The sequence below is a fragment of the Eubalaena glacialis genome, chromosome 1 (genome assembly GCF_028564815.1).
Source record: "Eubalaena glacialis isolate mEubGla1 chromosome 1, mEubGla1.1.hap2.+ XY, whole genome shotgun sequence".
Classification (NCBI taxonomy): Eukaryota; Metazoa; Chordata; class Mammalia; order Artiodactyla; family Balaenidae; genus Eubalaena; species Eubalaena glacialis.
Window position 1 is genome coordinate 39,488,826 of NC_083716.1, and position 27,284 is coordinate 39,516,109.

Below are 27,284 nucleotides of genomic sequence, written 5' to 3' on the forward strand. Positions count from 1 at the left end.
TGGACTTTGCAGTTAGTCAGACCTGATGCATTATCTGTCTTAGCTTTTCAGTAAAAGCTTTTGATTTAAATTTTCTATTAAGGAAAAACTGAATGTGAGGGAAAGCAAACTCTTAGTTGCAACTGAGGATCTATCTTGGAGGTGGGAACACAAATGAAGTGAAGAAGACTCTTAACCCAGCTTTCCTTCACTGCAGGAGGCTTGTGTCATGGTTAATGTAGCATTTACGTTTAGGGGTAGAAGTATGGGGTATAGAGCTCCAGCCTTCTGCGCTGGAGATGGTGTTTGCAAGAGTAGGCCTCCCTGTGTGACCTGTGCACCTTGCTTCACCTTTCTGTGCTTCAGTTTCCTCACCTGTGAAATGGGACAATAAAAGTAACCTTCTCAGAGTTATTGCGAGGCTTACTGGGTTAATTCAAAAAACACTTCAGACACCCCCCCAACATTCAATAACCATTACCCGATATTGCTGTTTTATTATCACATTCCTGCAAGTTACGTCAGTACATGTGCGTATAGCAGACGTTTAAGAAATAAATGCATCAGAACCTATACATCCAAATGGGTTATTTTCTTCCTCAGAATGGTCTCTGGTGGAAGGTAAGTGCTGATTGTGGTAGTGATGCCCGTGCAAGCCATTTTGGGGACGCCTGCCCTGGGATTGCCTGTGACGGCTGTAAAACTGCATTCTTTAAATGGCTCCTGTACTGGCCAGTTTTCTGTCGCTTGAGTGAACGTGGGTTTGAATTTTTTTTTTTTCTTTTTTTTTTTTAAGCTAAAAGATATTTGGAATCAAGTCAAGTGAAAAAATGTTTTGGTTTAAAAGCTTATCTGTAAAGTATACTCACAAGCATGGTCATTGGACCACACTAAGTCAAGTTTTTGGTTGCAACATGCAGATTATTTGGCTTTGGCTTTTGGGAGCCAGTAGCTCGTATCTACTTCCTGCTGAAGCGACTGCTCCACGCCTGGTTATTTTGTCCTCAGAACCAACCTCCTGTGCACCCTTGCCGCCTCTGGAAGTGGAATATCACAAACACTTTGTTTCAGGGGTTCACTCACCCACAGGTTACATCCCTACAGAAACCCCTTTTCCCTTGAATCGGTAGGATTATTTTCTGCTTCACTCGCAGATTTGTTTTTACCCCAAACCCTTTTGTTCTAATGGTTAACAATTTTTTACAAGTAGATATGTAACATGTATATCTACTCGCCTTGGCTTTTTAAAATAACTTGATTGTCAGGCCTGCTGTGCAGACGTGCTGGAGCACACTGTCTCATGTCTTCGGTCTCCCCTCCTTCCGGTGCATCCCCCACCCCCCCGCCCCGGATTCCAAGTGATATGAAAATCAGCCTCTGATTTTAGAGTCACTCCTAAGTCAGGTTGCCAGCCCTGCTGAGAGTCAGTTTTTCCAGCTGCATGTTGTAATGGAAAATCTCTGTTTGTCTTGAAACATTCACTGCTCTGCAGAAAGTCAACACTTGGTCTCCAAGATAGTTTGGGTGCTAACGTAACCCTCCTGTGCTATCTGGATCGTGGCAGATCAGATGTGGATGCCTAATGTCACTTGTGTCCTGTAGACAGTGTGTGTGGGTGGGGGAAGTGGGTTCAAGTCTAGACACTGCTGGCATTGCCTTTGGTCTGAAAAGCAGGGAAGTTGCATGTTAAAAACAGTAAAAACTGGGAGATTAGAAAAAACTTTCCTTTTTCTGTTTTCGCCATTGGCATTACATTGCAACAACCAAAACCTCCAAAACTTGCTTGAATGGTTGCTGAAAAATAAAAACCAATTAACAGTGAAGAATTGGGGCTTTCTGCATAATATACATCATTGTGATATATATAATTTATAGATAGCTAGCATTTTATATTTTATGTATAATGTATGTAATATGTACATATAATATACATGTTATCCATAATATACATATACAGTTTTATACAGTTTCTATATTAAATATATATAGCTTTTCTGTTTTCTCACAAACTTTTCTTTATGGCCCTTAAAACAGTGTTTTTGGTTTTTAACCATTTTACTTTGACTCGTGTCATTTATAAATCCTAACTCTTTTGACCTTTATTTTCTATGGATAAATATGCCTATTTCCTGCTCTAGCCCAGATTGTTGAGATTGTAGAAATTCTAGTTTCTCTTCTCTTTCTTAGTCTTTCAGGTGTCTCGTAATCTTCTCTTAAACAGATGTCTAAGAATTAAATGAGTAGCAGCACTTCAAAACAGTGATTTGTAAATACATATGTGCGTCGGATCTTTTTGAATTTATAAAAATAATTTTAAGGGGAAGATTAAATGTACTTCCAGCCATTTTAGACACACAGAACCCAGAAAATTTTGTTTATACCCCTGTCTTGGATGAAGTGCAAGTCTTTGAAGAATGAAAAGCGGAAGTTGTAGGGTGTGGTTGTCTTCAGCTTTCTTTCCCACAAGATCTAATTTGGTTGCTGGAACTTCGAAGCTGTGCCTTGAAAATCTGATGTTAGTGGTGGTGGCTATGGGAAGATGTTAAGAAAAAAATAACAGTTCCCACCAGGGTGATTTTAGGCAAAGGTGTGAGACACACAGCCTTTTCCACGCCTGGATGCCAACATCTCGAGCTTTTCCTATTAAAACCTGTTTGTAGGAAAGAATCAGAAACTCTCCTTGAAGTGAAATAACTGTCAGTTTTAGTGCCTTTGTCCTAGGAGATTTGTATTTTGTCAGAAAAGAAAACATCAGCTCCAGGAATAAAAGTCCTTTTTTTAAGGTGGATAAGTCCGACAGTTTGGTCCTAGTCATGACTTTCAGAGGCTCTACTCTCTTGGTTCTCTTGGTTGGATATGAAACAAGCCTTTTTCGCCTGCCAAAACCTCCCAAGAGTGGATGGCTCTGTTACAGTTTCAAGGATCTTGGCCCCATCTCCTGGCCTTGAATCCAAGTCTGGCAACTTACAACAGCTCTGTGCACTTAGAGTATGACAGATGGAGCTAGGTGGTCCCCATTCCCACAGCCGAGGGATGTTCTGGGAGGGGCTGAAGATCACTGTATAGGCAGAGCTCTGAATGATCAAATTAATGCCCCTCGTGAGGACGTTAGGGGATGTAAGGTACTTAATCTCCAAAGAAAGATGAAATTATATTGATGTGCCATACTTAACAAGGCAGGAAAGTTCAAAACTTTTAGGAAATATTTTCAATAGCAGGAGTTTTCTTGTTGCTTGAATTAAGTTGCTACAAGAGGTAAAAAATTGCAATAAGTGCTGTAATTTAGAAAATCAGAGACTTATATGATAATGTTATGCTGTATTAAGTCTTTACAGGTGTAGCAGCATAACTCTTATAAAATTTAACTGGATTGGAAAGCAGAAGATACGGAATCAATGTTTTTGGTCTTTTCTTCTTCTGTGCCTGCAACCCCCAGATATTCAAATCTTCAGTCTCTCTTAAGATCTCCAACCGTGGTTGGTCCAGCTGCCTTGCAGAGTTTCCGGTTGAATGTGTCCAAAGCACTTTTATCACAGCTGCATCTTGGTCTTCTCCCTTTCTCTCATCCTCTATATTCTCTCCCAAACCGAGTCACTGTTGATTCTGTCTTCAAAAAGTATCTGAAATCCACCAACTTCTCCCCAACTCTTTGCCACCCTGCTGGTCTGGTCACTTGGGTGACTGCAGTCGCTCTTCTACATTTACTGGGATTCTTTCCCATCCTCTTTCTGAAATGAAAATCTGCTACCCCCCCATCCCCCCAAAAAACCCAACCCAAAACAAAACTGGGAAACAAATAAACTGGCATCACCCAGCTTTCCCATGATCCCCATGATCTTCAGTTGAAATCAGGATCTCAGAGTCCCACGTGACCTGGCTATTGCCGGCCTGCCCCGGTCCTCCCCATTCCCCCTCTCCCTCTCCGTGGTCCAGCTATGATTGACTTGGTTTCAGTTCCTCAGAAATAGCATTCACTTCTACTTTCCTCCCCACTTTTTAACATTTTGTCGACTTCTATTTTTTCTTTGGGTCTCCCCTTAAAATACCATTTTGTCAGGTAAAGCCTTAGGTTAGAGAGCGTCTTCTTTTATTTATTTCTTTATTTGGCTTCATCGAGTCTTCATTGCAGCACCCAAGATCTTTAGTTGCGGCATGTGGGATCCAGTTCCCTGACCAGGGATCGAACCCCGGCCCCCTGCATTGGGGAGACTTAGACACTGGACCACCAGGGAAGTCCCGAGACCGTCTTCTTGCATCATGTCCATCCCATTGGTAGATTTATCACTCTTGGTATATCCCTAGTACCTAGCGTAGGGTCTGGCATATAGTAGGCACTTAGTCGTATTTGTTGAATGAAGGAAAGTAGTGGTGTTTACAAACAGGTTAAGTGCTTCTGAATCTGAGGGGTGGCATGTCTGGTCTGTGTGTGCACAAGATACCACCCCTTTTCTCACCTGTGCTCGAGGCAGACACTGCTCCTCTGTTACGACTCCCTTCCCCTGGGCTGGCTTTCTTAGTTGCTGTCTAGGCAGCTGTTTCTGGTCTGCTGGTCCATCTGAATTGGCATGTGGCATGAAACCTCTTTGCCATTTCCAGTCTAGCAGAAAAAGGCATAGCATTCCAGATGTGTAGGTTCTTGTCTTTAGACATTTGCGTAAACTTGTTGTGCCTTAGTTTGCGTGCAGTCTGATGCAAGTAATCAGGTGGTAATGTAAGATATGCTTTCATGAAGATAGAGTAAGAAACACTGAAAAATTCGTAAAGCTTATCCAAATAAAAGGTTGTATAGTTACATTCAGTGTGCTTTGTATAACAAATACTCATCTTGTGATCAGGCACTTACGTGGAGAATAAAATGTAATTTTTTAATGCATGTAAATGTAAGTTTTAATTGCAAGCTTACCTATATCTGTATATGAGTCCTTTACAACAGGGACTCTAATTTTCTTTCAGAATTAAGTTATCTCTTGTTAAGTTTTTATTTTGCTAGTGAAAAATACGTTTCAAGGAGATAGAATGTAAAACATCACGAAGATGCTAGTTTTTTATTTAGTTTACTGTCATTGCGTGGCAGTGTTTCGTAAAGTATCCCCATGGATCCACCTGTATCAGGAGCACCCGGGGTTGGTTAAATTGCACATTCCTGCCTCCACAACTTAACTGGATCAGACTTCCTGAGGCCTGGAAATCTGCATTTTAAATAAGCTCCAAAAGTTTGAATACCACAGCCGTATAATACCTAGTATATAGTGCGGCATTAGTAAATATTGAGTAGGATCTATAAAAGATGTCTCATTCACTGACCTCTTCAGTCTCGCCTGAGCATAACAGTGACATCAGAAAATATACCGCTGCCAATGTTGTCCAGTAAAAGGTGAAGATATTGATGGTGGCCGAGGTTGAAACCAGTCAATGACCTTATTCAACCAGAGCACCAAAGATCAACAAAGGCATTGTTCCCAGAGACTTAAACACACTGGCCCTCTGGGCACAATGGTCCTTTGATCACAGCTGACGTGGGCAGAAAGGAACCAGGCAAGGCTCTGGTCCCCTCGGTGCCTAGTGAGAGCCAGTCCTGCGGTGAAGGGGCAGTGCTTCTGGTCTAGTTCTCTGGAGCGGCCCAGAAGGGTTAGGCTGGCAGTGGCCTTCACCTTCAGCAAGACTCCCTTATTTCCTGCCCTCCCTGACTGCCCAGGACGCAAGGAGAAAACTTGCCCCGAATCGGAAGGCAGAAACAGTAACAGCATTTTAAAGTTGGCATTGCCGAGTGTGTAGGATGTGCTTTACTTGCAGTAGCTCGTGTAATCAGCTTAAAGGAGGGGCAATCCAGGGTGCTGGTGAGAGAGCATTTCACAGCAAACTTTAACCCTGGACTGGACCCCTGAGAGAGGTTACAGCTGTCGCTCTCCAGTTCCTATCTCCAGTTCCTATCCAGTTCTTGCTCTGCACCTTTAGCCTTCCTTGATCTCCTTCGACCCTTTTTGGTACTTAGAGCTTGCACGATTCCGTATCCAGATTAACAATTGTTTTCTGTCATTTCCTAAGTGTTCATTCTATCTCACCAAAAAGAAACAGATTCTCAGTGGGTGATGGTGTTCTCCCCACACCCCCACCCTCCCGGCCCTGGCATTTAGAAACCTGTAAGGACATTCGTGGTTGTCACAATGATGAGGGGTGTGTATATTATTAGCATTGAACATCCCGAGGGTGTGGATACTAAATGCCCCTTGGTCCTTGGGACAGTCGCACACAATGAAGGATTGTCCTGTCCAGAATGCTAATGCGCCGCCACGAGAAACACTGGAGCTCTTTGGGTTTGCCTGCATCTTGTTCAGTGCTTCCTTGAGAATAGACCCAGCATTTATTATGTGATGAATCCGCATGGCTTAATAGATGCAGTATGAGCTAAATTACTTACCGGGAAAATAAACAAATGGTTGCAGCCATCTTCCTGGCTGGCAGTTGTGCTCTGACAGTGGAGCCATCACTCTTCCTGGATTCTGCTTTGCAGCTTCGCCCTTCCCGATGGTCCACTGTGGACAAGAGTTATGACCCAGACAGTAATCCTGAACTGCTACTACTTTTCCACTCAGGAAACACCCTGATGTGACAAAATACCACTGTCCGTTGTCCCACTGACACCTTGGTCTCATAAAAATAAACAGGGTGATGCTAAGTAAATTGTTACATCATGAGAGGGGATGGGGACAGGGAATCCAATATTTTTATCACAGACACCATCCCAGCCAAGTGCCCTTAGCAGTAGGAGTGTTCGAGATTTGGAGGGACGTGTTCTGAGCTCCCAAACCTTCTGGAGTTATTTTGCCTGTGGATCAGAAGGCTACTGTGGGGAGGAAAAAGTTTTGAACTAAGGATCGGACAAGGGTCCTGGAAAATTTGCTGCTTCATATCAGTCATTCAGTTAGAGATATCAGAGAAGGGACAGATGAATAAAAATTTAGGAACTCAAAAGAGAGGGTGACATCAGATCTTATTTTAAAGGACTAAGAGTTAAGCCAGAAAGCTTGTTGACCTAAGGATGTCCAATAGACTATGGGATTTGAATATCTTGGAAACCGGATGATAATTAGACTAACAGTAAAGGCAATAGGAACAGACTGGGGAAATGCAGCTACAGGAGGTTGAGAGAAATGGCAAACTAAAATGAGTCAGAGGGCTGGTTTTTCCCTACACGGTCTCCTGTGACCAATTGAGAAAGAGTGTGTTCTTCCTTTGACTCAGTGAGCCTACTTCTCAGAGTAATTTCTAAGCAGATGAGTAGAGCTTTGTTCAGAGATTCAGCTCTGAGTATGGTTAGTGAGCATTGTTTGAAACTGAACATTGGAAGCAACCCAGATGGCCCCCCAAAGGGCCTTGGATGAACACGTTATAATTCATCTATATAGTGGAATAATTTTATAACCATGACAATGATATTGAGGAGAAATATTGACATGGGACAAAATGTATGAAAAATAGGCTGTAATAGAATATATAAGGTTAATGTTTCAATAAAGAAATATGTAAACACAGAGGGAAAAACCAGGAAAGGCATTAATCAAAATGTTCACTTGGAGTATCTTTAAGTGGTTGAATTCCAAGTACCTGGAATTCTTTCTTAGGGCTTAAGTGCTTAAAATGTTTAATTTGAACATGTGTCATTATTTTTGTGATTAAAAAGTTTAATACAGTAAATAAAAACATGATCAAATTATTAAAGGGTGCTTTGTCAACCTGTTATCCAAGTATTTCAATATATAATTATTTTTAAATCCAAACATTACTGGTAGTTCTAAGAAGCTATTAGTCCCTCACATTTTATTCTGGATTTAGTTGATCATTAGCACAGAGGAAATGAGGGTTCTGATTATGAGGAATAAATGTGATTGGGGGTGAATTAAAGAGTGGGAAGAAAGAAGGGATATATCAGTATAGTTAAGAGGAACATAGATAAACTAAGTCTAATACTTTAATAGTGACTACATTTGCCTGGTTTGAAACTCTGCCTGGGAAATTCCCTGCTGAACATCATACACATCATGCATCATACACTCTTAGGGTGCCTGGGGAACACCCACTAAGCCTAGGCTTGGCCCCCTTGCCCCAGGAGTGGCTGAATCAGAGATGTGAGAGCCTCAGGTGCTATAAGGTTTCCAGCTAAAGGCCTAGCCCATGGTAGGCTTCCAGTTCTCAGAGGTGAGGCCACAGAGCTCTATGAGTGAGTCAGCCCATTAAGAATTTAGGTCTTATTTAAAGGAAATGCTTTGCAGCAGGATTTCTTAGAATATACTCTGTGGGACACTCTTCTTAGGAGAAGGCTCCATGGGGGAAAACATAAAAGGGGGCGGGACAAATAGGTTTGTGAAAGGAGACAGGTCAGCATGTCCCGCAGCTGCCAAGTCCCCACTTGCATCTCACAGTTAGTATACTGAGGCTCCAGGTGTCTTGCCTTAAAGACATCTTTTGGGTTTGCGTTAACCCTGAGTTTACTAAATTTAGTTAGCTATAGATTTTTTTCTTTTTTTTTCGCATGAGGATTTTTAAAATCTATTTAGGCGAAGATGGATATTCGTATATCCTCTTTTGTTCAGAGGACCTTCATTCTATCTAGAGTTTAGAGCTGAGAGCTTTGAGTATACACTGTGGGCGAGGCACTCAGAGAAATACAGAATCTTCTCCACCCATGTGGGGTCTGCTTACTCTTCTGGGAACGCTGTAAAGTGAGGCCTAAGTTCACATAATACTGAGCGGTGTCTGTCTAGGTTGGTGATCTGCACAGTCTAGGATTCTGCTTTCGTTGAAATCTCAAGTGACAAAGGTTGGCAAGAAATACATAATAATGTTAGTGCCTTGTCCCCTCTCTTCTAATTTCCCTTCGGTGAATATATATTACTCCTCCTCCCAAAGTTTTCTTTTTTTTTTAAAGTATTTATTTATTTATTTATGGCTGTGTTGGGTCTTCGTTTCTGTGTGAGGGCTTTCTCTAGTTGTGGCAAGCGGGGGCCACTCTTCATCGCGGTGTGCGGGCCTCTCACTATCTTGTTGAGGAGCGCAGGCTCAGTAATTGTGGTTCACGGGCCCAGCTGCTCCGTGGCACGTGGGATCCTCCCAGACCAGGGCTCGAACCCGTGTCCCCTGCATTGGCAGGCAGATTCTCAACCACTGCACCACCAGGGAAGCCCCCCAAAGTTTTATTAATAAAACAATGGGCATACAGTATTTCCAACCCAGTTCCTCTTGGAAGGAACAGGGGAGACAGGCTGGTAGTACACTCTGCAGAGGAAGGGTCCCTGGCTGCCGCATCTGGCAGCTCTCTGCTCTCCCACGCTGGCGGGAGGAGGTCTGGAGAGCAGAGGGGCTTGTGAGCCAGGGATGACTCCTGCTGATGCCCCTCAGGACCTGGGGATCCTGAGGCATCAGGAAAGCCAGAGGGGCGGTGAGGCTGGGAGCTGATGCTTGCAGGGACACTGCCACTTCCTCGGGCTGCTGGGACTCTGTTGTGGTGGGGACACATAAGCAATTTTTTTTTGGTTTTTTTTTACATAAGCAACTTTTTAAGTCTGGGGAGGTAACTCTGAGTTAAGATTTTGATTTCTTAAACTCCATTGTAGGGCCCCAAACTTGGGAGACCAGGAACATATAAAGAGAGTATAGAAAACAGATATTTTCAGTAAAAATTGTTTAGGCCTCTGATAAAAAAAGACGCTATAGACCCTTTAGTAGGAGAACGCTCATCTTGTGAAGATGTGGCCAGTGATACATGTGGAGAATCCACAGAAGTGCGAGTAATGATAACTCTGGACAGTGCGTCTTTTTTTTTGACGTAAGTGAGAGCATTGGTGATGCACCTCAAACAAAACCAGACCTCTGGGCGGTTGACTGGGGTCCAGCCCCCTCTGAGGCACATCATGGAACCAGGCTTCCTTCCTCCAGCCCTGCAGCCCTCTCCTTCACTGTTCAAAGCTCAGCTCATGCAACTCAATAACAAAAAAACAAACAACCCAATCCAAAAATGGGCAGAAGACCTAAATAGACATTTCTCCAAAGAAGATATACAGATTGCCAACAAACACATGAAAGAATGCTCAACATCATTAATCATTAGAGAAATGCAAATCAAAACTACAATGAGATATCGTCTCACACCGGTCAGAATGGCCATCATCAAAAAATCTAGAAACAATAAATGCTGGAGAGGGTGTGGAGAAAAGGGAACTCTCTTGCACTGTTGGTGGGAATGTAAATTGATACAGCCACTATGGAGAACAGTATGGAGGTTCCTTAAAAAACTAAAAATAGAACTACCATACGACCCAGCAATCCCACTACTGGGCATATACCCTGAGAAAACCATAATTCAAAAAGAGTCATGTACCAAAATGTTCATTGCAGCTCTATTTACAATAGCCAGGACATGGAAGCAACCTAAGTGTCCATCGTCGGATGAATGGATAAAGAAGATGTGGCACATATATACAATGGAATATTACTCAGCCATAAAAAGAAACGAAATTGAGTTATTTGTAGTGAGGTGGATGGAGTTAGAGTCTGTCATACAGAGTGAAGTAAGTCAGAAAGAGAAAAACAAATACAGTATGCTAACACATATATATGGAATCTAAGGAAAAAAAAAAAAAAGGTCATGAAGAACCTAGTGGCAAGACGGGAATAAAGACAGACCTACTAGAGAATGGACTTGAGGATATGGGGAGGGGGAAGGGTAAGCTGTGACAAAGTGAGAGAGTGTCATGGACATATATACACTACCAAACGTAAAATAGATAGCTAGTGGGAAGCAACCGCATAGCCTAGGGAGATCAGCTTGGTGCTTTGTGACCACCTAGAGGGGTGGGATAGGGAGGGTGGGAGGGAGGGAGATGCAAGAGGGAAGAGATATGGGGACATATGTATATGTATAACTGATTCACTTTGTTATAAAGCAGAAACTAACACACCATTGTAAAGCAATTATACACCAATAAAGATGTTAAAAAAAAAAAAAGAAAGCTCAATCACGTCCTCCTGTGGCTCCTGTAAAAGGAAGTGGGCCAACAATGGGTTTTGACTCAGGGGATTAAAAAGTTAAACTTTTCTGAGTTTAGCAGGAGGAGCAAAGAATTTGTCCTGTTTTTGTCAAATGAGATCCATCTGGAAAATGAATTAGAAGAAAAATATTCTTGAAAAATAAACTTTTAATTAAAACTTTTTTTCCCCCCTTCCAAGGTGCCAGTAAAACAAAGTGGAACACATTACCCTCAAGGCAATTTTAGATAAGAAACTAAACATTTAGATGCTTCTTCCTCTCTTTAATAATTCTACACTGATTTGGTTCCTGTCACAAATGTGGGTGAATAAGATAAATGATACTGGTATGATCAGCAACCTTTATATTTTCTGTCTGCTGAGAATACTTAGAGCATAGACTCTAATTTTGTAGCTGGAATGAACCTTAGAAAGTCAGTTTTTGCTGAACATCAGAGTGTAGATTAAAGATAACAAGGACACTCATACAAATTCCCAAGAACCTAACTCTTCAGTCACACTCAACACTGGTAAAGGGATGGAAAGGAGCATGAATATCATTCCTGCCAAGCGGTCTTTTTACCGACAGATGGGACAAAACCTCTCCCTCCCCATGAGTGATGTTTCCACTGCGGTGCTCCAAACAGGCACCTCTTCTTAACAAATGTTTGACCTGTTTCTTATGAATAGCCAGGGCACAAATAAAAAAGACTGGACATTTTTTTAAATGATATTTGTTGTTTTTAATGGTGAAAATGATTAATTCAGCAATGTCTGCATGCCTCCCATGACCTGGAAACTGTTCTAGTTGCTGTGGTTATAAAGGTAAATAAGAAAGGCATGAAAACATTATTCTGTCAACTTACTTGGTATATTTAGCCTATTCCTTTCCTGTGTATACATATTTTTATATTATAGTATACTTAGAAGGGTATTTTTGTATCCTGCTTTCCTCATTTAATATTATATCTTAAGCATTTCTGCATGCATATAATTTTTAATGGCTGCATACTGTTCTGTTATGTGGATATTTCACAATTTCTTAAACCATTTCCCTGTTATTGATCAATTAGGTAATTTTGAATTTTAGTAGTGAAAACGTGATAAACATTGATGTATAAAATTTTATCCTCATTTCTAATTATTTCCTTAAGATAGGTTCAAACTGGAACTGGGTCAAATGGTATGAACACTTTTAAGGGTTTTGATACGTGATGCCAAATGCTTTCTTGTATGGGGGAAAGTAGTCATTTCACTTTATCCTCATTTCCTCATTAGCATAGTTTTTTTTGTTTGTTTGTTTGTTTTTTTAGTGCTGATGTATTAGAAAAAATTTTGGATTGGTTTTTCCTGGAAGGTTTTGTTTTGGGGACCAACTTCTCTGTGACACCTTCCTGCCCAATGTGTTTTCAGTCATCTTATTTAGGACTTTTAAACTTGATAGAAGGAAAGGGTGTTTATTTCTATATTGTCAGTGCCTCCCTGAGTACCTTCTCTGAGGTACACTTTAATATTATACTCATAGTAAAAATATAAGAAACCACATGACAATGCTGCTGCATGTATTATATAAACCATTGTTAAAAAAAGATGATCCTGGGGGTGTGGGTGGTAGGGGAGTGATGGATTGGAAATTTGGGGTTAGCAGATGTAAACTATTTTATATAGAATGGATAAACAACAAGGTCCTATTCTATAGCACAGGGGACTATATTCAATATCCTACAATAAATCATAATGGAAAAGGAAAAAAAAAAAAGATGATTCTGTTTCTCAGTACCTAGGGGGAAAGGCCTTTTTCTATTCTTCCTTTAATCAGAATTATGTGGCCTGCCTCATTTCCCTTTTTGCTCTGCCTATTAGAAATGTAGAAATTTTACTGTTCAAGGACACCAACAGCATTATCTTGTGGTTGGAAAATCAACTTTTTTCATTTCATGACTTTATATTTGTGACTTCCAAGTGCATATGTGTCTTTTATCGAACGTTGCCTCAAATCTTTCCTGCAGATGGGTAGCATGTAAATAATTTAATAAAATGAACTGCTAATGATGGTGTGATGATTTTAGATAAACAGTTCATTTGGCTTGTATCTTTAAGATTTTTGGACAGAAAATTACATACAGTTTTAATTGGCTATAAGAAGGCCATGGATTTTGGAGGAAACTTTAGGGCCAGAAAATCCTGCTACAGCTTATTTAAACACTTAAGCTGTGTATGTATTTAGCAACCAGTATTACGGTGTGGCTGATCATTAATTGAGAAACTTCTTATTTAACTAGCGTACATTAAAGTAATGTGCAGTTTTTCATGGGGGTGTGATGATGTTTGAGGAGCATGATGACTATTTAAAGTACTTAGTACATAGATGGATTGTGCTGCTTTATTGCTTTAAAGAAAATAATGAGGATTGGACAAGGAAATTGCAAAGGACTTTGGGAAAAGAAAGATCCTTCCTCACATGTGGGATTGAAACGCTCAGCAGGCTTAGTCTTGCCCTCCTCTGCACCCTTCTGCACTCAACTCGCTTTGCCAAAAGCTCTAATTGTATGGTATTGTAATTATTTGTTTACAGTCTGTGTCTCTATTAAACTCTAGTTGGCCCAGTCTTGTTCTTCTTTATGTCGGCTATATCTAGCACAATGCTAGCAGTAAATTTTTCACATATATGATTCATATTTCTGAAATAGCAGATTAGAAGGCATATTTCAGGCCAGTAAGTATTTCAAAATATTGGCAAGTATTTTGAATAGTTAAGAGGGGCTGGGAGGCATTTTTTTGCCCCCAAAGTTTAATATGTGTTCCTTCCAAAAAAAAAAAAATCAGAAAATCTGAACTCCTAAAATCCTACATTTCTTAAAATTATTCAGTTGCAAGCAGCATTTTGGTGCTGAGTCCTGCTTGAATGGGCTAAGTGATCCTTCCTTGGGCAGCCATTCTCACCTTTTCTCCCCTACATTTTTTTTTTTTTTTTTTTTTTTTTGGCTGCGGCTTGGTTTGTGGGATCTTTGTTCCCCGACCAGAGATTGAACCTGGGCCCTTGGCAGTGAAAGTGTGGAGTCCTAACCCGTGGACTGCCAGGGAATTCCTTCCCCTACATTTTTGTATTGTTCTGGGCGTGAACAACACCCATATTTATTGAAGGCCTATGGTATACCCATCCGTGTATTGTGCTGAGGATACAGTGGTGATCAAAATGTGGACTCTGCTGTCAAGGATGGAGTTCATATTCTGGAAGTATTAGAAGCAGACTCAAGTCTTAGAATTTATACAGTGAACTTTCTTGTTGCTTTCTTTTTTTTCTTGTGGGCGAGTTGACACATAGAAAACCACAAATAAGGAAGTTCGGGAGTCACTGATTTGACTCTGTGTGATGAGGATCCTCTGCTATATACAAAATGAGAAAAGGATATTTCAATATACTTTTTCCTTCTTTAGTCTCACCCAGACACGTACTTTGTGCTGTGCTATCGATGTTCATTTTCACAGTGTCCCAGCTCTAGAACCCAATTTGTTCTTGTGGAAATTTAGTCACTTTTGGAGAGCCATAGCAGTTTGTAAATCATGCCTCTCTGATAATGTTCCCAAGGCCATTATGACTAAATTGGGTGATAGAATGAGATCTGTAGTAGTATGTCATTTTGACGGGTGACATATCCTAACCTTTCAGTGATTTGGGCTTCTTTAAAGCACAGAACACACCTTGGGGATGAGAGTTGGATTACATGGAATGTTGCCCAGTGAAATTCCGGCGGGTGCCAAAGAAATGCTCTGTGGAGTGACTGCCTGATCCCGAGATTACGTTCCTGCTTGCCTCATGGGTGAGTCTTCTAATTTTTAGCAACAGTCTCCGCTGCCTATTGTGGAGCCCAATCACTTAGCCTCTGGGAGGCTCAGAATCCTCACCTGTAAAATCTGGATCATTTGACGAGACTCTGAGTGGTTCTGAAGACTCAGTAACATCTGTGAAGTGACTGTTAAGCGACCAAGAACAGAGTCGGCCCTTAATATACAGCAGCCTCTCTTATTTCTTAAAATGGAAGGTTTTTTTATTCCCTAGCATTTAGAAACACAGGCTTATAATATTTTTAAGTTACAGTAGTTCATATTTATTCATAATGAATCCACAGTATATTTCAGATGCTACAGATTGCATTTTTCTTGGTCTATTAACTTGGTATTGTCTACTTGGAGTTTTTCCACATGGCTTAGGACTGAGTCTTGAAGCAAACCAGCAATTAATTAGTTAATTAATTAATTAATATTATTTTACATATATAGTCCTTAGTGCCAAGTACTAGAATGAAGTTCTTTGTATAAATTACCTCATTTACTCCTTAGTGAAGACACTGAAGCACAGAGAAAGATCAAGTAATTTGTTCAAGGCTGTATTGGAGGACTTGGAATTGAAACCCAGGCGTGTCTGACTTCTAAGCCCAGATTCTGAGCGCTCCTCTTTCCCTTTAGTGTGTGTTAAATCACTGAGAAGAGGGCGCTTCAGAGTGGCAGACACCAGTGCTTTATGGATGGCTTTCGGTCTGGGTTGGTATCATGTGCTTGAACACATCATTCTGTAGTTAAAGGACTCATACTCTGTGTTAGGTGTAAAGATAGCACAGCTCACTCATGAGCACTGCACTTTATCTGTGTTCCTGCTGGGCCCTTACCATAGTCTGTCCTTGCTCTAGTTCTTAGTGGTCAAGTCTCGGAGGAGGCAATATATCGAGTGGTTAAGAGCCCAAGACTCTGAAATTGGACAGCCTGGAATGGAATCCCAGCTCTGTCAATTACAAGCTGTGAAAGCTGGAGCAAGTTACTTATCTCTGTGCCTTAGTTTCTCATCCATAAATTGGGGATAATAAATAGTATTTACTTTAAAGGGTTGTTGTGAGGATTAAGAGTATACACACACACACACACACACGGCACTTAGGGTGCTTAGAACAGTTCCTGGCATGTAGTGAGTATTCTGCAATGTTTGTGGTTAATAATAAGATGGCGGTGTTCTTTGAGCATAGCTATGGGCCATGTCATTTTTGTCTTCATATTCTGCACAGGCCCTGCCCCAGTGCTCTACACATGGTGGGCTCACCGTGAAACTCTGTTGAAGGAGTGGATGGATATGGATGGGTGGAATGGTTGAAGGCATGACCAGTTCTTTTTCATCTTGAAGTTGTATTTGCCTCATTGACGTAAACTCTCTATCTTGACTTTAATAGGATCAGAGACTGAATAACTAGAAGAGGTTGACCCAGGCAAGGTTAAAATTATTTGTCAATCATAATAGCTAACATTTATTAAGTGCTTACTATGGGGTAGGCACAGGCTAAATATTTTATGATTAACTTACTGAGTCTTTCCAAGAGCCTTATGAAGCAGGTATTATCCCACTTTACAAATAGTAAGTTTCATGTATATTCGTCTTATCCCTGTAGTTAAGAGGTTGGACTTTGAATCAGGCAAGACTGTGTGAAGCCCACAGCACAGGCAGAGCTGAGCTTCTGTCTCAGGTCTCCCTGAGCGACCTTTAGCCTATAGTAAAGCACTCAGTAGACAGTTGTGTTACCTGTTATTATTGCAACTTCTCTGAGGCAGAATCATAATGCCAATACTACTTGAATACAAATATGAGAGCTCCAAACATTGGTAATTATCATAGCAAGCATGTCATGGACATACAAACTACATATTCCTTCGTTAAAAATTCTGGCTTTAGGAAAGTCTTCACATTGAAGCTAAACTTTTCATACTGCAGGTTAAAACTATTTTCTCTGTGCTGTCTTTGGTGGGAATGGAAAAATGCTGTCCATGGCTCTCAGCAGGGTAGTCCTTAAAATGATGTTAAATGGTGGAGTCTTCCTTGTTTTCTCTTTCCTAGTTTAGACTTTCCCTGTGGGCTTCATACTTCTCATCCCTGTGGGTTTCATCTACTTTTGGTCCTTTTCTGTTTTGTTTTGTTTTCAGTTTTCTCTGGAAGTGTAGAGCCCAGCATTGGTCACTCTGACCCTGGCTGATATTAATTATGACCTGAAGTTGTACATCCTCCTCCACAGTCAGGGTCTGCGATGTGAAGACGCCTCCCCTGTGTGAGGTGATGCCTGGTACTGAAACACTCATCCTCTCTGCTTTACACTGTGCCATTTGGGAGGCAGCTGGTCATGGGAGTCCTGTTCATGCCTCCTTCGTTAGGTCCCCAACTCCACAACCTGGGGCCAGGAATGAACATACTGGACCAGTGACATGCAGGGCCCAGATGGGCTACAACAGGATTTTGCCCGTTCCCCAGTCCTCACTTACTCAACTTGTGTACGAGCTAACATAGAGCATCGGTCCTACTGGTTGTGCAGTATATGAGCTTCTTGAGAATGGAATTGATTTAATTATACAAATATTCCAGATTCTTCCCTCTGAGAAGTCCTTTTAATCTTTGATATAATACATTTTTGTGTTTGTTTCTTTTTTTTTTTTTTTGGCTGCACCCCACAGCATGCAGGATCTTAGTTGCCTGACCAGGGATCAAATCCTTGCTCCTGCAGTGGAAGCGCAGAGTCCTAACCACTGGACCACCAGGGAATTCCAAATTTTGTTTGTTTCTAGTGAGAACATCCTTTTCCATTTCCCCCACTACTTTTAAATACTTTTTGCTTGAGCCATGTGTATATTCCTGGATTCTTGAAATTGCTGGTCCCCTGTCTTGATGAAATATTTTGTTCTTTTATGAGTGTCACAGTTGATGTTAGTTTATGAGTATCTTTACGGCATCCTCTTCTAAAGAACTCTGATGAGTTTCTCACATCTCACTCTTACCCTTTTAGTGCTGTCACAGGGTCATCATCTGTTGCCATTCTGGGCCTTTCCCTGGAAACACCAGTTATACTGTCAGTTTTTCAGTTAGATATGTTAAGTACTGTTTATAGAAAGCCTTTAAGCTCTTTGGTCCCACCCCTCACTGGCTGTGTGGCATGCGGGAGGCTGTTGACCCTCTCTGTCCCCTTGCTCATCTGCAGGGTAGACTGTTAACAGCTCCTACCATACAGAGTTGGTGAGAGCACTCAATGAGATAGTGCGTGCTACGTGCCCCTAGTGCTTAGCACGTGTAAGCGCTCAGTAAACATTGTTATCATTGTAAAGGTTAGCACAGGTGCAGTGAGGAAACTAAGGTTGGCACTAACCCAGCTTTGAATGGTGATCATGACGTATTTCCCAGAGGTTGTCAAGCCTCAGTGATTTAGTCAAGAGAAGAAAGGGAGGAAGGGGTCTTTCATGAAGGGGAAACGGCTCCAGGGTTTTCATTCACGGGACATAGCGTGTTGCGGGGGGTGAAGGGGAAAGCTGAGCAGGGAGCAGATCGCAGAGGTCTTGCTTTGTGAAGCCCAGGGGCTCTGACTATATCCCTGGGAAAGGGGAACCGCCGGAGAATTCATACTTGATTAGAGTGCTGGACACATGCTGACTTGAGGAAACAGAGTTCAGCAGGGTCCACACGGAGACGCGGAGACCTGAGAAGACTGATGTAAGAGTCCCTCGAGGACGGAGAGGGCCTGCACGGTGAGGCAGGCAAATGGACAGATAAACACTGCGTTTACATCAGACGCTCGCCTTTAAGTTCTAGGGGGCCTGAAGTAAAACCGAAGAGAGGTATAACTTCCATGCACCGATTCCTTTAGAGAAAATGAATTAGATGGGCTGCAGTGTGCATGTCCAATATGGAGAAAATCTGCTCAAGAAGTAGAAAGGGGTCGTCCCCCGTTCTGCCTGGTGCGCTGTGTGGAAAGCTGCGTGTGTGCCCGCGCCCGTGGCTCAGATCCGCTGGCTTGTGCAGGGAAAGGCCTAATCTCCATTTTCCTGTGATGGCAAACTCCTCTTTTCTCACAGCATGTGAGAAGAAAATACTATTCTTGTTTGCCAGTTTCCTTTTGATTAACTTTGTATCTGGGGTTGCAGGTTTTCTTTTGGACTATTTTTTTTTCTGATTATTTTCTCACCAGTGGTTAGAAGTGGAAATGGAAATATGCCAGAAAATGATTTATATGAAAAGGAGTCTTCTCCTCACCCCTAAGTACATGCACATAAACAAGAAAAATAAAGAATAGCAACTAACTTTGGATTCTTTGGCTAGACTATAGTGTTTTATTTTACCATTTGGAGGAAGAGTTATGGAAATAAAGGGAAATATATGTCAGAGTGATAGCCAGCTGGCTATCTGAAGTGAGTATCAGCTTTCCGGAAGGAATAGAGACACTTTCTTGTCATTTTATTTAGAATTGCCTGACTGCTAGAGAGCGTTTTTCTTGCCACAGTGCTGCAATAAAAGTAAACACATAACGTTTCTAAGGAACAGATTGTTAGAGAGTTTCTTTGAAATGTTTAAATAAAGAGCGTTTGTTACATGCTCCAAGTGTTTGATTCTTAACTCTTCCCAATAGAGCAGCTCTGTGTCCCACAAGCATCACTTAGTGTTGAAGGCACCAAGAGAAATAGAGGTAACTGGTGCTGGACTTGCCCTCCTTCAGTAAACTAGAAAACTGGACAGTACACGAGCCAGTTACTGTCAGTCACAGAAAAACAGGCAGCCAGGATGTTGATCCTTGAGAGAAGAGAGTCACATGAGGTGAGACCCACTTTTGCCCTAGTTTTCTGCTGGAGCATATTCCCTGTTCCCTGCATTCCCTTCCCGGGGTACCAGGACGGGGTGCCTGTTACAGCATGGTGGGTCTCCAGAGTTCAGGGCTGCTGAAGAGGCTGGAATTTGTATGGCAGGCTACTGGGGAGGAGGGAACTATGAGAGGGGAACCCAGAAGCTGAGATGTGTATCCATACAGGGTGAAACCTAGCAGAGAGCAGCTGTGCCCAGGCGGGGAAGAGAATGGCCATAGCAAGGTTCATGCAGTATGGAGAGAAATGGAGAGCTGTGGGCTAGCCAGGGTGGAGAGACCTTGCTGAGCACCTTAACCATTCCGAGACACCGGAAAGACCGTGCCTTATGATTAAGGGTCATGCATTAGGACCAAGGACATATCTCAAATAGACCTGTCTTAACCAATTATAAAACCAAGCCTGACGGAATTGAGAGGATCTGCCAGTAATTTAGTTGCCATCAGAACCAAACTGAACACCTGCCAGTTGTCCACCTTATAACAGAAAAACATGCAAAGAAGCAGGAAAATGTGACTCATTCAAAATGAAAAGTAATCAGTGGAAATAGACAATGCCTTTCAAACAGTGTTATACTAGATCTTGGTCTCTGTAACACCATTCTCCACTGAAAGGACCCAGGGCGTTTAGAGAAATGTCTGCATCTAGGGCAGAGACAGAGTAAGTACAAGATGAGCCTAGAACTTTTTTTTTAATGTCAGAAAGTAAGGAAATAAAAGTAGAAAAATAAAAAAAATGATGGGGGCATGTCACAAAGGTAAAGGAGCCAGCTTAAAGGGTCGCCTACTGGCTAAATCTGAGACAGTTTGAGCACCAAAATTATTAAGTACAGTGATAAATTATAAATTGTTGAAAAAGTAGGACTTCATATATCCTTACTGATCATAAATTGACAAATAGATGAACAAATAGTGTAGACTGCTGAGTCCTGGATGGTAATGTGGAGGGAATACTGGAATTGGAACAATTAGCATGTTGTAGCCATGGTAGTAAAGTTCAGATCAGGCAAGGGTCACCAGTGAATGCTAAATCTAGGGGGAAATTTTGATGAGGGACAAGATATTTGCATGGTCTTAAAGTGTCTCCCCACAGATTACTCATTAGATGTAAGGGAAAAAATAATAATTTTTCTTGGGAGAAATTGGACAGCACCTTGGCTGGGTGATCAAAATTTATATCGCCAGAGAGGGGCACATAGACTTCACATGCCTTCAGCTATGACACCACGAGAAGAAAACTCTGTAGTTTTCTGGCTGATAATGCATAGGCTGAATTGAATCATGAGGAAATGTCAGACAAGTCAAAATGGTAATGTTTTATTAATATAAAAAAAGGGGAGGACTGTATTCTTCTAAAGTGTCAGTGTCATAAAAGATAAAAAAGAGCTGTGTGTCTCAGATTAATGGCAGCTAAATATAATACCTTACCCTGGACTGGATCCTGAATTGGAGGAAAAAGAAATGCTATAAAACGCATTATTGGGTTAATTGAATATGGCGGTCAGTTATGGTATCGATATTAAATTTACTAAGATCAATAACAACATTATGGTTTTGTAAGAATATCCCTATTCTTAAGAAATAAATTCTGAAGTTTTTAGAGCCATGATGTATGGAACTTATCTCCACGTGACTCAGAAACAAAAAAATGTTGAGTGAGGGACTTCCCTGGCGGTCCAGTGGTTAAGACTCCGACCTTCCGCGGCAGGGGGCACGGGTTCGATCCCTGGTCAGGGACCTAGGATAAGGCATGCCGCGCGGCCAAAAAAAAAAAAAAGCTTAAAAAACAAATGTTGAGTGAATGTGTGTGTCTGTAGAGAGAGAGTGAATGATTAAGTATGTACGTTAAATGTTAATAGCAGGTGAACATGGGTAAAGAGTACATGGCAGTCTTTGTACTACTATTATTCTACAACTTTTCTCTAAACTTGAATTTATTTCCAAAAAGAGAGAGAGAGAGAGAAATAAAGTCCAGCACCTGTAACTATGACTTAAAGAGAAAAGGAGGGTATGTGGAAAAGATACATGTGTTTCTTAACTATCTTGGTATGGATTTTCTACCCTTTGTGTTGTCTCTGGTAAATAAACGTTTAATCCTATGGCAGTGTCTTTGTCATTCAGCAGGCAAAGCCGTTTCTTTATCTGTTGGTTAAGACACTATATCTAGTAGAAGAAGAAATAATAATACTGCTTTTCAAATTGAAACCATTATATCATTTGGTGCCGTGGAAGAGTTTGGAATAAGGAGTCATAGAAGTGGTTCAAATTCCTCCTCTGATGCTTGCTGGCTGAATGATCATTGGAAAGTTCCCTAATCTTTGGGAAATTTGGCTGCTGCATTTTAAGATAATACTTGCCTATTCTCAATATCTTACAGCTCAAATGAGAAAATGCATGTGAAATCTCTGTAAATAATGATGATTTCTTCTACAAACATTAAGTTACTATTAATAGTTTTAGTTAAAGAAGAAAATTGGCTTAGACCAAGGTAGAGACTTTCCTTAATTCAGGTGGCTTTTTTTCCTTTTAAATGTCAAGATTGATTATACAAGAGAGTTTCTTTCCGCTTGGACCCTCGGTTCCTTCTGGTTGCCTCCTTTCTAATTTCCTGCCTTTATTATTCCAGGCAAAGCTGCAGTGACCGAAGGAGTTGTGGATTTTCTGAGTTTCAAGAACAGTGAAGTAGGAGATAGCAGAGAGTGTATAAAAGAACATGTAAGTCAAACTCAGTGTTTCATCCATTCTCAGACATCTTATGGATCTGAAGTTCCTCAGGATCTCTCCTGCTTTGTTCTGAGATTGTGTGTGAGGCTCTGAAGGATGGAGGGATCTTTGAGGTCTTCAGCTTGCCCCAGGTCAAAATCAGCCAAGGAAAGGCCAATGTGGTTTGGGGAAGGAAGGAGAAAGGATTGAAGAGGCCAGCTTCCTCATTGGAAGAGGAAGACAACATAGGCCAGGGTGGGAGAAATGCGTAAAACAAAGGGCACAGGAAACAGTCTGCCTGAGTCACTGGAAATGACAGAAAAAGGCCCTGCCAGATCTGAAGTTACGGAAACCAGGGAGGAAGGCTCCAGGGAGGCCTGGGGGAGTCATTTCCTTTACTCTGGAATTGCTTTTGATTGACACTCCTTATCTGGGAAGATTACAATTACTAGGTCTTCCCCTTCTCTGGAGTTGAAGAGTCTAGGCCAGTGCTTCTCAGAGAATCGATCTGAGATGAGATTAAGAGCTTGTCCTAGAACATAAACCTGGAAACTTCTTCGTTGAGAAAGTCGTGCTACCAAAAGTAAAATTCAGCTGAATTAAACAGTGTTCTTAATGTTGATAGTTGATTTCCATTCTGGAACATAATTACTATGTCCATGTATATATCCAAACAATATATTGCCTAGTTCTGCTTGTTTTTAGGCTTGATAAGAATGGTATATTGCATGTAATATTCTGCAGCTTTCATTTTTTTCACTCAGTTGAATTAAGATTCACTTGTTACATTAATGGTACTAAATTAATTTTTATTGTTAAATAAGATTCTATTCCGAAAATCTATCATAGTTTATCTGTTGCTCCATTTCCTTCCAACATGTGGTATTTTGTTGCCGTTCTAGTGAGTATAAAATAGTATATCATGTGGTCTTAATTTACAGTTTCCTAATTAATGGTAGATTGAGCATCTTTTTTTTTAAGTGTCCTTTGGAGAACAGAGTTTGTGACTTAAATGTAGAGAAACTTTTCAGTCTTTTCTTGCATGGCTAGTGCAGTTTTGTTTGTTTCTGTTTTTTTTTGTTTTTTGTTTTGGTTTTTGAAATATAGTCTAACAGTCTCTCTTTTAACTATGTTGCAATTTCATTGCTAACCTTCATTCTTTTTGATTGAAGTTTTTGTTGATTTGTGTTCTCATTCAGTATTTTTTCTCCGCTTGTTTGGAAATTATGCATTTTGTTTCTATTCTTCTAATGATTACCCTGAAAGTACACTGTGTACACTTAATAGTTTTAAAGTCAATCAGTAGTTAAGGTCCTCTTATCCCCTTCCAGAATAATACAAAACTCATAGGACACCTAATGAAGACTGTGTTCTTCTGTACTTACGTGTTCTTTTCAGTCAGTTCTGTTATATGTTTCACCATACAAATTAGACAATTGTTATTAGAGATAGTATTTGTTTCACTTTATCTCTGTGTTTACTATATCTTGCTTCTCTTCCCTTCTTCTATCCTTTGCCTTTTCTCTGGTGAGATTTGCCTTCTTTAGAATTTTCTTTCCTTAAAATCTTTTGGTGGTAACTTCTCTCCATTTTGATTTATGTTAGAATGTCTTTATTTCACTCTCAGAGTTCTTAGCTGACAGTTATTTTTCTCCCAGCATTGTGAGTGTATAATATACCATTCCACTGTCTTATGCCTTTCAGTTTTGCTGTTAAATCTGTTAATCTTTCATTTGCCATTCTTTAGTAGATGATTTGGCTTATTTATTTGTTGTTGGATTACTGCAGTTTCACTACAACATGTCCATGTACAGCTTCCTGTTTATATTTGTTGTGATTTATGTATCTGTGAGTTCATATCATTCATCAGCTCTGAAAATTTCTCAGCTATTAATGCTTTGAATACTGTCTCTCCTACATTTTCTCTATTGTCTCCTTCTGGTTTTGATGAAATAGATGTTAGGACTTCTCTTTATTCTTCATGTCTTTTAATTCATATTGGATATCTTCTTCCTTGTCTTTCTCTGTTTCATTTGGGTAATTTCTTAAGATTTAGCTTTCAGTCCAGTAATTCTCTCTTCAGCTATGTTGAATCTTTTATTTAACCCATCCACTGAGTTTTTAATTTCAGTGATTATATTTCTTCATTTCTAAAGGTTCTTCTGCTGCTGCAAATCTGTGTGAATATTTTTTTGATGGTGTCTTTTTGCTTACTCATTTTCTTTTTACTCCATCTTTCATCTCTTTAAACAGCACCAAACTGAGCTATTTCATATTCTGTATTCGATAATGCCAGTATCTGAAATCTTTGGTGATCTAAATCTGTTTCTGTGGCTTGTTTCCTAGTGTGCATGGTGAATTTTAATTATGTATTTATTTGATAATTATATCTTATTTGATATAAATTTTTTTGGCTTTTTTGATAATTATATCTTGGAACCTTGAGATCTTACTTCTTGAAATGTGTGTTTGTACTAGGAGCCAGGAGGACGCTACAGGACCAGGACCACTTTTGTTCCCTTTGGAATTCCTGGTTTCAGGTTGGGCTTTCCCCACCTGGCTGAAAGCTAAAGGTCTAGGTGCCCCGTTCATTTCATTGCTGGTATTTGTAGTTGTCTCCAGGGTGACTGCTGCTCTCTTCTTTGCTCAGGTTTCAGTGCACTGTTCTTACCATAACCTCTTGGGATTTGTTTCTCTACCTGGAGCTAACCAATGTGTTAGAAAGTATTTTTAACAATAATTTATCCAGAATCAAATTATAGTACAGCAGAAGGGCCCTGCGAATATCTAGTCCACCATAATTCCCAAATTAGTAGTGCCCAAGTGACATTTTATAATCAGTTTTCTGTATGTGCCCTTTATCAATTTTCTTAAATCCTTTCAACTTTACATGGTAAATTACTTTATTTCACCAAGGGACTGGAAAATAATGAAATACTGATCTCTTTGAAAGCTAGGTAAACCACATCTGTATTCATATCACATACTGTATCCTTCCACTTTTGCCTGGGTTCTTTTTCTAGTTGATCCATTGAATATTTACTTCTTGGAAGTTAGAACCACTACTTTTAGAATAACTCATAAGAACAAATTTCTAGTCTATTTTCTGTTTAAGTGTCATTTTTCTTTCTATCCGGTACCTTAGATAATGTGGATCTCTGCCTGCAGATGGAGAGTAGAGAAAATAGATGTTTGCTGTTGTGAATAAGAGGCATCATCTCTGTAAACTCCATGACCTTACTTACATTCTATATCCCCTTAATGGACATAGAAAGCAGCTTGAAGTTTTTGGTCTATAAAATGTTAAGTTGCCTTGTGCTTTGGCACATGAAAAAAAAATTTATTTCAAAATAGATGTCAACTGAGAATGCTGATTTAATAGTTTTTTAGTCATTCTGCAGCAGAAACATCACCTGTAGGCAATCATACCTTTTCAGAGGCTACACAGATTTGACAGGGGTGTGTGGATTAGGATTTTGTGATGACAGTGATATGTTAGGAATGTTTCTAATCTGCAAAATCTTTGTGCTTTGTAGGTTATAGGTTGGATTTTTGTAATACTAGTGTAATCCTAGAAAAAGCAGGCAGTGAAAACATTCCCAGGGAATGCTGAGCTCTGTGACTAGAGATTCTTTGAGGGACTGCCTTCTGTTGGACCCATACTTTCACTTGGAAGATATAAATACCAGATAATTCTGTGGCTTTTCCTCCCTTGGATAACAAATTCTAATGAGTAGTTACTTACTCTGTGACCTCATATGCTTGGGTTATTGGCTGTCAGTTCAGGTACTACTGCTGGTTTGGCTTAGTTAGCTGAGCACTCTAGAAACTTCAGCTGGAGAGCTGGGAAGGAGATGAAGTAGAACTGGAGAAGTTTACCAGGTAAGGCCAGTGGTTCCTGAGGCGGCCCTACCAGGCCTTCTAGGCTGGAGAGCCATCGTTCACAAGTGCACACTGCATGGGTCTGATTACCATCGCCCCCAGTTCTGTGGCCTGGGCCAGGCAGTTCATTTGGTAGAGCAAGAACTGGCCCTTTGAGCCTCCCAGCTCTCCCCTTTTAACTGTAAATATGTATTCCCTTGAAGGTTGTGATTTGGGTCATTAGCTTGAGTTTTACACAGTTCACCTGAGTGCAGTTTCTTTCCTGCTGCAAAATTGTGGCTCTGGTCGTATCAAAATGATGCAGAGACAGCCCAAGAACGTGGTCTTTCAGGTGTCCTTTTCAGTGAGGCCATCAAAACTGGCGCTTGGCAGACGTTGTCGAGACGAGTGACCGTAAATCTGAGTTTGGTCACCAGGCCCCGTGATGTGACCCAGAGCTGTGCTGTGTTTCACACGCTGCCTGGGTCTCGTGAGCTATGGTCCTGATCGTGCTCCTCTGGATGAAGGACACTTACCTCTCTCAGGCTCGGCACTGGAACACTTGGCCATTTGTAACATTTTCCTGCTTTCTCACATGACATAATAAATTTGTGTATTTCTAAAGAAGGTTTTGAAAAGTAGCATTGTTTTAAAAACCTTCTTCTCCAACCTGCCTTCCCTATTGCTCACCAAGTTCACATCTGAATGCTTGTTGTCACACCCTTTGTCTTATGCCTGCAAACGTGCTCACAAAAATAATTTTTATTTGCCTTTGTCTCAGTCAGGGTGTTCGGGGTGGGAAGCACGGCATAGAGGGAGCCATACTAGGTTCATCAGTAGCCGGAACACCTGGCTTCAAGTTGAACGTCTACTCACAGTCTGTACAGCTTTGGTTAATCACCGAGCTTTTCTGTGTTTTAGTTTTCCCACCTAATCTATTCATATGCTGGAGCAATTGGTTCTCAAATGTTTTGGTGTCAGGACCCTTTATACTCTTAAAAATGATTGAGGGACCCAAAGAGCTTTGCTTATATGAGTTACAGCTAGCATTCTGTGGCAGGCAGA

The 27,284-nt window shown here is 40.8% G+C and overlaps 1 protein-coding gene across 13 annotated transcripts in view; it reads left to right on the top strand.

Annotated features, from left to right (window-relative positions):
- The window catches only part of SGMS1 (sphingomyelin synthase 1), a 296,929-nt gene that overhangs the window by 69,841 nt on the left and 199,804 nt on the right, over positions 1–27,284 (top strand). For 9 of the 13 annotated variants that reach the window (XM_061175403.1, XM_061176499.1, XM_061176426.1 and 6 more), the window contains exons 3-4: positions 14,692–14,822; positions 22,282–22,370. The exons of 1 other annotated variant lie outside the window; for it this stretch is intronic. The gene's annotated coding sequence lies outside the window, so the exon portion shown is untranslated. The remainder of the gene's footprint in view (positions 1–14,691; positions 14,823–22,281; positions 22,371–27,284) is intronic. 3 more of the 13 variants (XM_061175091.1, XM_061175481.1, XM_061175169.1) reach the window with 3 other exon arrangements.